The sequence below is a fragment of the Myodes glareolus genome, chromosome 2, assembly GCF_982192425.1.
Source record: "Myodes glareolus chromosome 2, mMyoGla1.1, whole genome shotgun sequence".
NCBI classification, from domain to species: Eukaryota; Metazoa; Chordata; class Mammalia; order Rodentia; family Cricetidae; genus Myodes; species Myodes glareolus.
Window position 1 is genome coordinate 71,268,877 of NC_142027.1, and position 13,364 is coordinate 71,282,240.

Here is a 13,364-nt window from a genome sequence, read left to right on the forward strand (position 1 = left end):
TATTGGGTTTTATTTTGTAGCTCCTTTCCCCCCCTTACAGGATGACTTCATCCAGACTGCAGTGCCCTCCACCCGGGTGGTTCCTGTGAGGGACCGTCTTTGTGTTCGCCTCATGAAGCAAGCAAGGGTCAGTGATGGAAACTCTCCCGGCTCTGGCTTCTTTCAATTAGGCACAACAGTGTTTCACCAGAGTGACTTGCGGTGAGACAGTCCAGAAATGGAGGCGTTTATAAGGAGGAGAGTGCTTTCCAGAGAGTAGGCAAGCTGGGGGAGTGGGGAGGGGGGCTCTTAGAGAGCGTTAGACGTGTGCGCGCGCGAGTGCACGCGGAGACTGCGGCCCTGGAGAGGCAAAGGCTGGGAGGCCACGGAAGCCAGGTGGCCGCAGCTGGACTACCAAGACAGGAAGCTGGGCCTTAGCGCCAAGCTGGTGCCCTGGGGTGTGCCACACCTGTCTTTCGAGATGTCCTCATGCTCCTGATGTAGATCACACGCTTGTCTTTAAATTGGGCTGTTGGTTAATGTAAAGATCTCCCAAGGGGTCGGGGTTGGGGTGTTCAAGACTGAGGGCTGGAGAGCTCACACTGCTCCCGCAGAGGACTCGAGTCTGATTCCTAGCACCTGTAGAGGCAGCTCATCACCATCTCTAACTCCAGCGCCAGGGGAGCTGATGCTCTAGCCTGGGACGCCTTTACCACATACACATATGGGCGCACAGACACAAAGACATATACATAATTTAAAATTAAAAAAATATTTCTAAGGTCCGAATGAAAGATGTTGAGAACTCCTCAGGGGATTTTGAGCACACTCTCCTGGTGGTGGTAGTGGTTGGGGAGGGGGATGAGGTGAAGGACGCCTCCCTTCCTTTTCCCTCAGAGCCTTCATCCTCCCTTCGTTTGGGTCAACTGAGCACAGGCCTACCTGGCACCCCGGGGCTTCTGCTGTGAGGTGACTGTGACAGGCTAGCCAGGCAGAAGGGTCCACGGCCGCTCTAGTGGACCAGAGTTCTCCTGATCACCTGCCACTGGAGACCTTCAAGCCTTCCCTTGCCCCTCCCTTCCCGGCTCCAGCCTGGGTGTTGTGCAAGAGCCAGAGGAATTTGTGATAATGGAGCCACATGCCCAGGCCCAACCCAGGCCCAAGGAACTTGACCTGAAGCAGGAGGGTAAGCAAGAACACTCCTAGCTCCCAGGCCAGAAGGGTGGCCGGCAGCCACAAGGAAACTCCTAGCCCTTCTGGATGCTGCCAAGAAAAGAAGGCTTGCATTCTTATTTATAGCGTTGCGCTTGCAGAAGGGGGGGAGGGGGAGCTTGCAGAAGAGCTCGATCCTTCTTGAGCTTGGCACATGATTCATTTCCCCCACCCCCACCCCCCGGGAGCAGCGGGCCGAGGTAGGGCGTGCGCTCCGGCAGCCTCCGGCCAGCCGCACACTCGGGCCTGCTCGTTTATTTATGGTGCTTTATCAGGGGCTGTGCACCAGGGCGATAAAGTTTATGAAAAGAGGCGGCGTCTCCGGCGGCGGGTTGGGCCCGGGCGCTCCTTTCCCACACTGATTAGGATCAGCCGGGGCTTTGGAAGCGGCAGTTAAGGATCAGGGTGCTGGGAGCTGGCTCTCCTTCCTGCCGCGCCCAGCCAGGCCGGCTGCTGGCCCGCGTGGGTGGGAGGTCCGCGCTGTGACCCGGCACGGGGCGGGCGCAGGGCAGCCTGGAAATCCAGTGCCCAGATCCCAGCTGAAGACTTGGACCGGGACTCAGGCGCCATTTGTCCTCTGAATGCAGCAACTCTGATCCCGTGGGTTTACTTTTCCACCCACCGGTTCTTTTCCTGATGCCTTTGGGGCCCATCCCTGTCCGAAGACTCTAGACTCTACAGTGAGAACGCCTTTAATCGCTTGCAGAGATAAATTCAGGATTACTAGCTCCGGTCTGGCCCCTCTCAAAGTCACAGAGGGTGGATTACAGAGTAACCACAGCCTAGGGTTATAAGGCCCCAAAGCAGGCTCTGAGTCTGACGATTGCATTATCCTCACTGACTTGCTTAATCTATGGTGACCTCAGGGAGGTGCCATTCCTAGTCAGAACATTTCAACAAGTGATATAAGATGACTCAGAAAGGCAGCCGCTGAACTTAAGTTGGACCTTAGAGACGGGATGTGGCTCAGTGGTAGAGTCCTGGCTCAGGGTTTGATCCCTTAGTACAACAAACAAAAAAGTAACCTGAACTTCAGCAAATAGTAGCAGAGTCCACTCAACCTAACTTCTGAATTTCCGGGCCTCTCTAGCACAGAGAAAATGCAGTGGATGGGACTGCCATCATGCCTGGGAAGGTCACCGAGGTGTCATGGTCTTGAAAAGGGTGGCATGCCTTCACTGTCCTGTGACTGGTTTAGAATCACCCATGAGATACGATGGCTGTGACTTGTGGGGATGTTTCCAGGGAGACAACTCAGGAAGGAAGACCGCTGAATGTGAGCATCACATGAGCATCCTATAGGCTGGGGCCTGGACTAAATAAGAAGGAGGAAGTAAACTAAGTCCTACCGTTCTCTGGTTCTCTGTTTCTTGCAGGAGAGATGGAGGTGCAAGGCCACCTGCTGCCTTGCCCTCTGGGAGTCATGCCTTCCTTGCTGTGATGATATTCCTTCAAACCATGAGCTAAAAACAAACCTTTGCTTCCTTAATATTTTGTTGTTGTTGTGTGTGATGAGTGTTTTTCGTTTTGGTATTTCTAACAAACACAAGTAGATGTTCACGAGACACAGTGGTAGGAAGGTAGGAGTTTCAAACAGAGCAAACCCTGCACAGCGCTGGCTCTCAGGGCCAGCTCGTTCACCTTCCACTTCTCCAAGGAGTAGGAGGGCAGAAGGGCCATCACAGCCTACTTCCTTGATCTGGAACATCCTGCTCACTGAAATCCCACCACCTCAACCATCTAGCAACAACCCGATCTCCTCCTCACCCTCCTAGACCCACTCCTTCTCCCTCTGACGGAGACTAAAGTCAGTCCTTCCTTTTACCTCTCTCATGCCAAGCCTGCCTCTCTGCCCGAGAGTCCTGTGGGGTTGGACTCCACCTGCCTGTGTTGCTAGTCTACCCTGTCCTAATCCTTTTCTTCCCACTTCCTTCTACCCCAGACTGGGTTTGCTATTGTGCACACAAGAGATGCATGGTAACTGTGGTGAACACATAGGGACATGTGTGGTGGTGGTGGGAGAGGGGGGCTTCTCATCTCAAAGAAATCTTATTTATTATCCCTTCATGAATTCCAAAAGCAGGCAGCCTCAAAACAGCCATGTGTGTTCCCACCTGGGAAAACCTGGACGGCTCTGCCAAGAGAACACAAAGAGTAGAACAGGCCTAGCAACCAGGCTGGCTGAGGCTAAGTAACCCAAGCTGCTAGCCCTTAAAAATCCCTCCAGACCTGAAGCAGGATTAGTCGCGGGGCCTGGACCTAGCGACGAGTCAACAAACGGAAGTCATGTTGCCCTAGTTATGGGGGAGAGTGTTGTGAGGGCTCTGAGCCAGGCCAGTCATTGTGCAATCCACCTTGAATGCAGCAAAGCATTCCATGGAGCCAGGGAATGTTGGACATTTGACTCTACAGGGTATAGCACCAGCGGTGGGCACCTTCCGGGTCCATCGCTAAGGGGTTTTGTTTTGTTCTTTGTTTTGAATTTTTTTTCTAAACTAGATTTTTTTTAGAAGATTAATTGGAAAAATAGTATATAACTATACTTTTAAAAGTAGAATGAGAGGCTGGAGAGATGGCTCAGCAGTTCAGAGCAGTGACTGTTCTCCTAGAGGACTGGGGAATGAATTACCAGCATCCACGTGGTAGCTCATAATTGTCTGTAACTCCATTTCTAAGACATCTTGATACCCTCTTTTGGCCTCTGTGGGCATCAAGCATGAACCAGGCATACAGACATACATGCAGAGAAAAGATTCATAAAAAACTAAGTTTTGATTTGATAGGAGTCAAACCATAAATGAAATAAAATAAAGTTAAAATAATTCTAACACTTGGGAGGCAGGGGCAGACCTCTGTGTTCTCTATGAGTTCAAGGACGGCTTGATTAGTCTACATTGCAAGTTCTGGGTCAGCAAAGGCTACAGAGTAAAACCATGCTTTAAAAAAAAAAGAGTCAAAGAGGTATACAAAGAAAATTCTACTCCCAATCATGTACAACTAAATTAGTCATCTCCCTTCAAAGTAGCCAAGGTACAGTCATCATTGAAGACTTTTTCAGAGTTGGGAATGGAGCTTAGTTTATAGAGTATTTTCCTAGCAGGAGAGAAGTCCTAGGTTCGATTTCCAGGTCCTTGTAAAACCAGGCACAGCGACACACACCTCTCACACTAGCCCTCAGGAGATAGAGGCAGAGAGTTGGTTGGAAATTCAAGGTCATCCTCAGCTACATAGTGAGTTTGAGGCAAACGTAGGCTATGTCATATACCCCTTATTGCCTCTCTCTCTCTCTCTAATAATAATCTCTTTTTTGAAGATTTGATATGCATATATATAATATTTTGCATTTTTATCTATATATATTTATATATAATAATCTCAAAAGGTTATTATGAAGCTAACGCATTTGTAGGCAATGTTTACGTGACGATTTCCTGGTGTTCTGGAAACGAAAATTATAGAACTAGTCTTACATATTCTGAATAATGCTAAGGGTTAAGACAGTGTGGATGACTATGCTCTGAACCGCTCCTGTACCACCTAGACAAGGCAGGTATGAAGAAAAGGACAGTCAAAGAAAGATCCAAGGAACCACAGTTGGCCACAAGGTGGATGGATACTGTTAAACCATTTTAGTGAGGGCCAATAGGCTGTCAGGATGACTCCCAGGAAGATAACTGATGGCGATGCTCACTGAAGTGTTTATAAATGTTCTGTGGTTACTCTGCTATATAAGAGAAGCAAACTGAGATCAGTCCACTTAGGTCCTCAAGGACCTTCTAGAGGGTACTCTACCCCACAGTCTTCCTAGAGCGAAGGCTGGCTAGGTCCAGTTTTCCCCAGTATCCCCAGGGACCTGCTCCTATGAGGCTGTCCAGCCATTCGGGGACTCTGTCTTTTTCCCTATTGTGTGATAGTCCAGTATCTGAGCTCCCAGCACTACCCCTCCACACTGTGCTTCACACAAGACCTCACTTGCACGCCTTTAATCCCAGCGCTCAGGAGGCAGAGGCAGGTGGATTTCTGTGAGTTTGAGGCCAGCCTGGTCTACAGAATGAGTTCCAGGACAGGTCAGAAACCACAGAGAAACTCTGTCAAAAAAAAAAAAAAAAGACCTCACTAAGCAGTCTTTCCAATTCTTTCCCGTGGTTTCATTGCTCCCCAATGGGACTCAGAAGTCCAAAACCTGTGTGAACAAAAGATATTCAAAAAAATTGTTCTTCCCCAGCTTCTAAAGCTGTCTTCCTGGATTAACTAGGGCTTCTGTCTCCTGCCCCACAGCACAGGCTGCTTCCCAGGAGACCAGGGCTCCGCACACAGCTGTCAGACATGCTCAGACATGTCAGAACCCAGCTCAGGTTCAGCCGAGGCTCTAGATTTGCCCTAATAATAACCAGCAAGTGTTCAGATATTTTGACAATTGATTCTAATGAGTTATTCCACGACGAAGGTCAAACGGGAGGCTCTGGGTCCAGACTGTAACAGGGAAGGATTTTAGCCAATGAAAAAGGCTTTCTCTCCTCCCTTCCCCCCTCCTTCCTTTTTCCCCCTCCGTCTTCCCTTCCTCCCTGTATTTGTCTTTTCTTTGGAATAGCTGCAGAGATTGAACCTAAGGTCTCATGCCTGCTGGGCACTGAGCTATATCCCTTCTCCCTCCTTCTTCATTTCTGTCCCTTTGTTTTTGACACCAGGATCCACCAGGTTGGCTTTGAACTCACTCTGTAGCCCAGACAGGCCTGAACTTGTTCTCCTCCATGTCCGGCTCCCAAGTAGCCGGGGTTATAGACTTGTGCCCCCTGACCTGGCAAAGAGTTTCTTATATCAGCGCGATAATGAGGCAAGGTATTAATTTAGTGTCTTCCTTGGGTGAAATCTAGAGTCTTGTCCTTGGAACTGCTGGAGCGAACTGAGGAAGCCCAGTTTTACAAGAGAAAGCTCTTGGTCCTGTCCTTAGTTCACGCTACATAGCAGTTCCGTGTAGTTCCCCCTCTGCCACACACACATTTTACCTGTCTTAAACTTTTCCACCTGCAGACAACCGAACTAATGAACAAGCAGTGAACAGATATGAATGCGGAAGGATGGACATCACGCTGCCTTGTTGCCCTTTTTAAAGGATGTGTTAAAATTCTTCTTGGTTCACAGGATGGAAAGAAACAGACCATTATTCCCCGGTGTTCCTCGTGTTTTGGAAAGTGTGCGGTGACATTTCGTCCTCTGTCACCCTAGCACACTTGAATGCTATATTGTAGTCTGGGGGTGAGGGGACTGGCTTCCTCCCTCTTCCCTCCTCCCTCTGCTGTTTGTGTCGTGGCCTGGGCTGACTCCCCACCCCTGCCAGGCTAAAGATAACCTCTCCATCTGGGATATCACCCACAGGCTAAATTTATTCTCGGGGGTGAGTTGGGGCTACCCTGACCTGTGACTCTAGACAAGTACTAGGGGACTCTCCGGCAACTTGAGAGGTCTCATGGAAGGAGAAGTGGGGATCGGGGAATGAAAGATACAGAGATTAATGGGAAGCTGCCAAAAAGACTTCAGAGAAAGAGGCCACACCCGTGACACACTGTGGTTTGAGAATAAGCCTGTGAGCCCGAAGGATTTGACTGCTCCCAGTGAAGGCCTCTCTGCTGCCAGTTATACCGTTACTGTAATACAATCCCAGCAGGAAAAGCCCAGTGTTAATCAGGGCTCAAGAAGTCAGTGGACTTGATGTACAGAATGGGGTATTTAATTTTATGATGTGGCTATGGGTTACATGGGAGACTAATAAAAGAACTCCATAAAACATGGCTTGCAGCAATGGGGTTACAGCTTCTGCCAGAGGGGTAGCTTGGCTCAGAAGTGGTTTCAGGCTGGAGCTATGCTCTGGCTGGTATGTGCTGCTGTGGTCACTCTGGTTCTTAAACTGCAACCCTTCTGTACCCATTGTTAAGGAACTATGGCTCTCAGCTTCCCTGAGAGCTGACCTGCTGCCCCAAACGGTTTCCCCAGACATGCTCACGATCCAATCAGCAGATACAGAGTGCCTACACACCCAGCCCTATACTGTGTCTCTAATGCCACATTCCTCTTGAGACAGCAGTACCTCTGCAGAATTGCTTGCTGGCCCTTTAAATATCACCCATCCTGCAAGCATGTTCTCCTGGGGCTGGGTCTTCCAGACGCCCGTGGGACAGATCAGGGACACAGGTGCCAAGACTGTCTTGCACCAATCCCTCAGCACCTATAGGCTTTCTTGAGGAGCGCTGCAAGAACACACCCAATCTTTCCCTTGAATCATACTTGGCAACCTTGAAGGGGAGCTTTAACAGGCCCAGAGATGACCTCAGGGCAGAGGAACACTTGGAAAGAAACAGAAAAATTTACATAATGTTGCCCAACCGAGGTTGCCTTACAGTTGGAATCAGAAAGATGCTCGCAACACCCTGAACTCTTTTATAGCCAGCACAGACCTTTCTTTCAGGAGACTGGCAATTCCTTCTGGGCCACACCCTTTGCCATGGGGCATAGCTCCTTAAAAAAACTGCTGTGTGAACCAGCAGGGCCCAAGACCTCCTAAAGAGCGTCAGATGTGAGCCCTTCTGTTGAGCGGAGATCTTGTACAACTTGAACTTCAGTCTCCAGTCTGGATCAAATTGTAAGTCCAAGGTCAGCCATAGCACAGCTGGGCCGTCTATATCGCACACTGTATTGTCCAGTGAACAAAGAATAAATTTAGCCAACCAGCATTTGTTGACCAGCTCCCAAGTGCTAGGCAACAGACCTGGTGCTGCAGTCCATATGGACAGGACGTGATTCTGTTCTGAGAGGGTACAGGGAGCTTGTGCTCTCATGGGATAATGGGAGGAGACCTAGGGACCTGGGCTGATGATCATTGCCTTCAAATTTTGTTCTAGACCCTGGTCCATCCTGGATGGGGTCCACTGTGAGTGACTCTGGGTAAGAAGTATCTGTCTCTGGTTCTCGTTGGCCTTCACAGGTTACGAGAAGCCTGCAAGGCCACTGAGAAGATGAGGCTAAGCTCTGCCCTTACCGTCTCCTCCATTCTGTTCTCTGAAAACTCCTATGAGAGTCACGTGTCTATGCCTAATGTGTTTCCCTGAGTGAACAACGGGACGGAATAACTCTTTCGTCTTTCATCAGTAAGTATTAGATGATGTAGACAAGAAAAAGAGAGGTAAGTTTATAACCTAGCATCCAGTGGTAGTAGTGTGATGTTGATCCTTACAAATATTTTATAGTTTTTTTCTAATATGCCTGTAGATGTGGGAGACATACACACATAATATATCTGTACATACTGCCTTTTAAACCACTTACTATCCTTATAAACACAATTTTGATTTTTAATTACATACATACATCTATATATGTGTGTATGTGTGTGTGCGCATGCATCTTACATGTACAACCATAGCACAACATGCATGTAGAGGTCAGAGAACAATTGTAGGAGTTGGTTCTTTCCTTTGGCCATGTCAACCCTAAAGTACCAACTAAGGTTGTCAGGCTTGGAGGCACACCCCTTTACCCACTCAGCCATCTTACTGGCCCATAAACACAATTTTAAAGTAAATCCAATGAGCCCAGGATATTTCTCTAAAGACTTTTCTCCCAAGACATCAGAGGAGAACGGAAGTTAAATCATGTCAGTTGCGAATGAGGAACCAGCCAGGGTGAGCCGATTAAGCATGCTCTTTACAGTGAAAGACGTATTGTGGGGTATCTAGGTTTTGTTAGCTTAGAAGATTTGCTGCCTTCATTCTCGGCTTGAGCCTGATAGTTAGCCCTCCTGGTGGAAGGATGGCAGCAGATCCCGGAGAAGGGAGAGTGTGTTGGAGCTTTGTGGCTATGACAAGACACCTGACTGAAAAATTGAAGAGCAGGAGATGAATTTTCGTTCCAAGATACAGAGGTTCCAGTCCATAGCTTCTGGGTGTGTTGGGTCTGGGCCTGTGATGAGGCAGTGCATCTTGGCAGTGTGCAGTGTGCGGCAGAGCCTGCTCACTTCATGGCAGACAGGAAGAAGAGTGAAAGAATGGGACCAAGGTCTACGCATGACAGTCAAAGGCAGATTCGCTTCTCCCAGCTCCCAAAACAGTGCCACCAGCTGGGGACTAAGCATTCAACACATGAGCCCAGGGGAGCGGAGCATTTAATATTTATACTGGTACAGAAGGCTATCCGGGCTTTAATGGAGCTGTGGAGTAGGGCTTTCTTCCCTGGGTACCAGTGCCTGGCAAGCTTAGGGCTGATGCTCACTGTGGTGAGGTCTGTGCGTGGCCCCTTCACATTCATGACCCTAGAGTAAAGGACAGTCAGCATCTGTGCTGGACGGCCCTCCCCAACTCAGCAGAGAAGCTGAATGTGGAGAGTCGGGGGAGCCCCTCATCCTGATGTCTCGGCTGGGACTGGAGGGGCCCTGTATGCTGCTGACCTGGAGGCTCCTGAAGGAATCCCCTCTGTGTCACCATGGATGCGCACTGAGTTTTAATAGACTCTCACCATCCCCAGTGGGCTCTCGGCCACCTGTTTGTGCATCAGGGTGTGAGCTTTCAACCGCTCTTGCTGCCCTGCCTTGGCTCAGCCATCATGGGCTCTAACCCTCTGAAACCATAAGCCTAGTCAAATGCTTTCTCTTCTAAGTTGTCTTGCTCTTAGGGGCTGGAGGGTTTGCTCCGTGCTTAGAGGCCCTTGCTATGGTGAAAGACACGGGTTCGACTGCCAGCAGTCACATGGAGGCTGGCAATCTCCCTGGGTGTCATGCACACATGTGGCGCACAGATGAACAAGCAGGCAAACACTCATAAAATAATAAAAATAAACCCAAAAACTTTAAAAAAAACAAACAAACAACAAAAAGCGTTGGCTTGGTTATGGCCTTTTATTACAAGAGTAGAAAAGTGACTAAGACATCTTTCTATTCTGGCAAGGTTTTCATGGCTATGGAACCTCAGGGGCTGAGCTGCAGAGGGCAGTGGTGCCTCTATGGGACTCATCAGGCCAGCAAGAAAGAAGAGAAAATTGCAAGAGAACAACATACCAGGCAATGGTGGCACACACCTTTAATCCCAGTGCTCTGGAGGCAGAGGCAGGAGGATCTCTGTGAGTTCGAGGCCAGCCTGATCTGCAGAGCGAGTTTCAGGACAGTCAGAGCTAACAGAGAAAGCTTATTTAAGAAAAAATAAACAAATAAATAAAAAGCATCCTAGAACTCAAGTGAGAAATGAATGAAAATAATGCATTGGATGAGTTAAAAGAAGTGGTTGGAAAATCAAATGCAAAAGCATCCGAAACATAGGAACCACGTGCAAAGAGATAGAACTCGAGAGACCAAAGCCAGGGAACTGGCTCTAGGGTACCGAAGACGCCAATACGGAGCTGTGGAAGAAAAAGATAAATGAGCAGGTTAAGAGGGAATAATTAAACAAAGTAGGGAAGATAATCTCCCTGACTTGCGCCTGATATTTGCGTGTTTAGTGTTGAGTCTATAATCCAAGCTGACCTTGAATTCACCCTGTGGCCCAGGCTGACCTCCAACCTTCTGCACCAGTCTCCTGGATTCTAGGATCACCACGCAGACCGGGCCTGAGACTCGAAAGAGCTCGTAGGATCCCCAGAGCTGAAAGCCAAGTCCTCAAACTCATTCAGGACATTGTTGAACAGCAGGTGTGAGAAGAAGCTCATGCAACCTTCTACAGCACGGGAACAAAACCACAAAGGAAGAGGAGATTGTGTCAGAACATCTCCCCTCTTTCCCTTCCAACCGTGGGCGCCAGAAGGGAATGCTGCTTGCAAAATACGAGAACCAGCCAAAATTCCCTTTACTGGGCAGGGTGGGAGTGTGTGTGTGTGTGTGTGTGTGTGTGTGTGTGTGTGTGTGTGTGTGTGTGAAAGTTGTCTTCCTTGGAATTCATCTTACCGTCCCACCCCCGAGCTGACTGGTTGGTAAGGATGTTGCCCCAGGCAAGGGAGCAGACCTGGCTGAGACTGTTCCTTGGAGCTTAAGGCAATTCCTGGAGAGGGATTTGTGCAAACTCAGCAGCTGGAGGGGGTGGGACGTGACACTCGGCATCCTTCTCAGCGTGACAAGGTCATGAGCCCCATGTGTGCAGGTGTTACCGTGTGCTGGGATATTCAACCGAGAGGTGAGGGCTCTGATTTTACTGATTCTTTTTTTGTTTTTCGAGACAGGGTTTCTCTGTAGCCTTGGTTCTCCTGGAACTCGCCCTGTAGACCAGGCTGTCCTCAAACTCTGCCTCCCCAGTGCTGCCTCCTCATGCCCCACCACCACTAGTTTGCTGATTTTCCGTGGTAGAAATATCACCATCATGATGGCTATCCAGGTACTAGTGTGTTGTTGTGGAGCAGAGCACTGTATTGCCGGTGAGTGTCTGGGCAGGCTAGGAATGTCGCTGTGCCTAAAGTGGCATAGGGGAGTTGTGAGAGACAAGCTGACTTACACACCTCCATCACTAGTAACCTGTGAGTGTCTCCATTGGGCCCACTCTCCATTTTTTGGCCACCTTTTATCCAGTCTCAAGTCCTTATCTCCTCCCTGACACGGATTGGTGTTCCTTCAGGCAGCACTCACAGAGGAACCGCAGACACTTGTTGGCTGAAGGTCTGTCAGAACCGGAGGCTTCTTCTTGGTTGGTAGCTGTGGTGACCAATGTACAGTCATCTTTATGGAGGAGGCTAGCAGGAAACTGTGCTCAAGGGACTCGCGGTCTTTGGTGCAGAGACAGACCTCCAGACAGGTTATGACTTCTGTGTGTGTTACTGTTGTATCCCCATGCCCATAGAAGGGCTAATTATAGTTATTTCAAAGGCCCCAAGGGAAGGAATCGTTGGACTCCACACTTTCAAACCATTAGGCCCAGAGGCGGGAGACAGGCATGCAGGGTGGTTATGAATGAGACCTCCTCCACAAAGCCTTTCTTCTTTTTACCCAAGGTTTTGTTCATTTGTTTATTTTTTTAGAAGTGAGAAAAGGAGAAACATAGATTAAAAACCAAAAGCAAAATCCAAACCCAGTTCTACTAACAAACTCTTTTACCTGTCAGGGTTCTGCTAATTCACCCGGTGACCAGTGAGGTATCAGACATTGAAGCAATCTCCTCTCACATCCATCAGTGTTCAGGAGCACATGCCCAGGAAGGCGGCAAGCTCCCAGCATCCTATCTCTGAGTAGATCAGCGGAATAGACCAAGTGAAGCAGCAAGAACCTTGACCAGGCTAAGAAATGAGCCATGCTTTGGCTTCCCGGCAAGCGCAACCCTGGAATACAGATCTGAAATCCCAGAAATCTTCCAGTCACACAAATGGCAAGCCGAGGAACCTGTCTCAGGAGCCTCTGTGAGCTTGCCCAGCATGCTGGCGTAGGCCCTGAAGCAATAGCTTCCAAATTCATTTGGGTCAAGTCTCTTTTCTCCTGGTTTCACATTTCGTGTCTTCAAACAAATATATTAGATTTCTTGGGCACTCTTATAAGTTTCTGTGAATATGTACTTGTCTAGAACACTAAATTTCAGGTTTTTTTTTTTTGAGCCCCCAGTGTTTGACCTCTTAATTACTTGTTTTGTAATTAGTTAAGGTTGGCTGTGTGTGGTTTTGACATTCTGCCCCTCCTCCACTACTGCTGGCTGATGAGTGAAACTTGAACCCAGGGTCATGTGTATGACGAACATGCGTTCTTCCCCTGAGTTATAACACAGTATAAACTATGTGAGAACCACTCTGTTTGGGCCTCTAGTCCTCTTTGGATGTGCTTGTGTGTGTTTCTATAGCGACGCTGACATTGGGAGAGATGTTTTTTTCTAAAAGAAAGTTCTTGACTTACTGAATTTGACAAAAATTTGCTTTAAAAAATTTCTGCTCTCCGGCACCTGGCAGAGATGCAGGTACGTTGCTCTTTGGAGGGCCGTGTTGGTTACCTCTTCTCTTTAGCCCAGCAGTGGTGGCGCAAGCAGAGGTAGGTGAATCTCTGTGAGTTTAAGGACAGCCTGGTCTACAGCGCTAGTTCCGGGACAGCTAGGACTGTTACACAGAGAAACCTCATCTTGAAAAACAAAACAGAATAAAAATTTAGTTTATGGGGCTGTTGAGATGACTCAGCAATTAAGAACACTGACTGCTCTTCCAGAGAATCTAGGTTCAATCCCCAACAACCC

General features: G+C 48.7%; 1 long non-coding RNA gene across 3 annotated transcripts; it reads left to right on the forward strand.

The window, feature by feature from the left end:
- Positions 1–1,031: 1,031 nt before the first annotated feature.
- Positions 1,032–12,684, forward strand: LOC148123000 (uncharacterized). 3 transcript variants are annotated; one of them, XR_015736654.1, is made up of 5 exons: positions 1,032–1,165; positions 2,282–2,467; positions 8,171–8,333; positions 10,125–10,860; positions 11,386–12,684. It is a non-coding gene; the product is annotated as an uncharacterized LOC148123000 (long non-coding RNA). The 3 variants fall into 3 exon arrangements; XR_015736650.1 differs by having other exon boundaries at positions 10,125–12,684; XR_015736656.1 differs by having other exon boundaries at positions 10,720–12,684.
- The last annotated feature ends 680 nt before the right edge of the window (positions 12,685–13,364 follow it).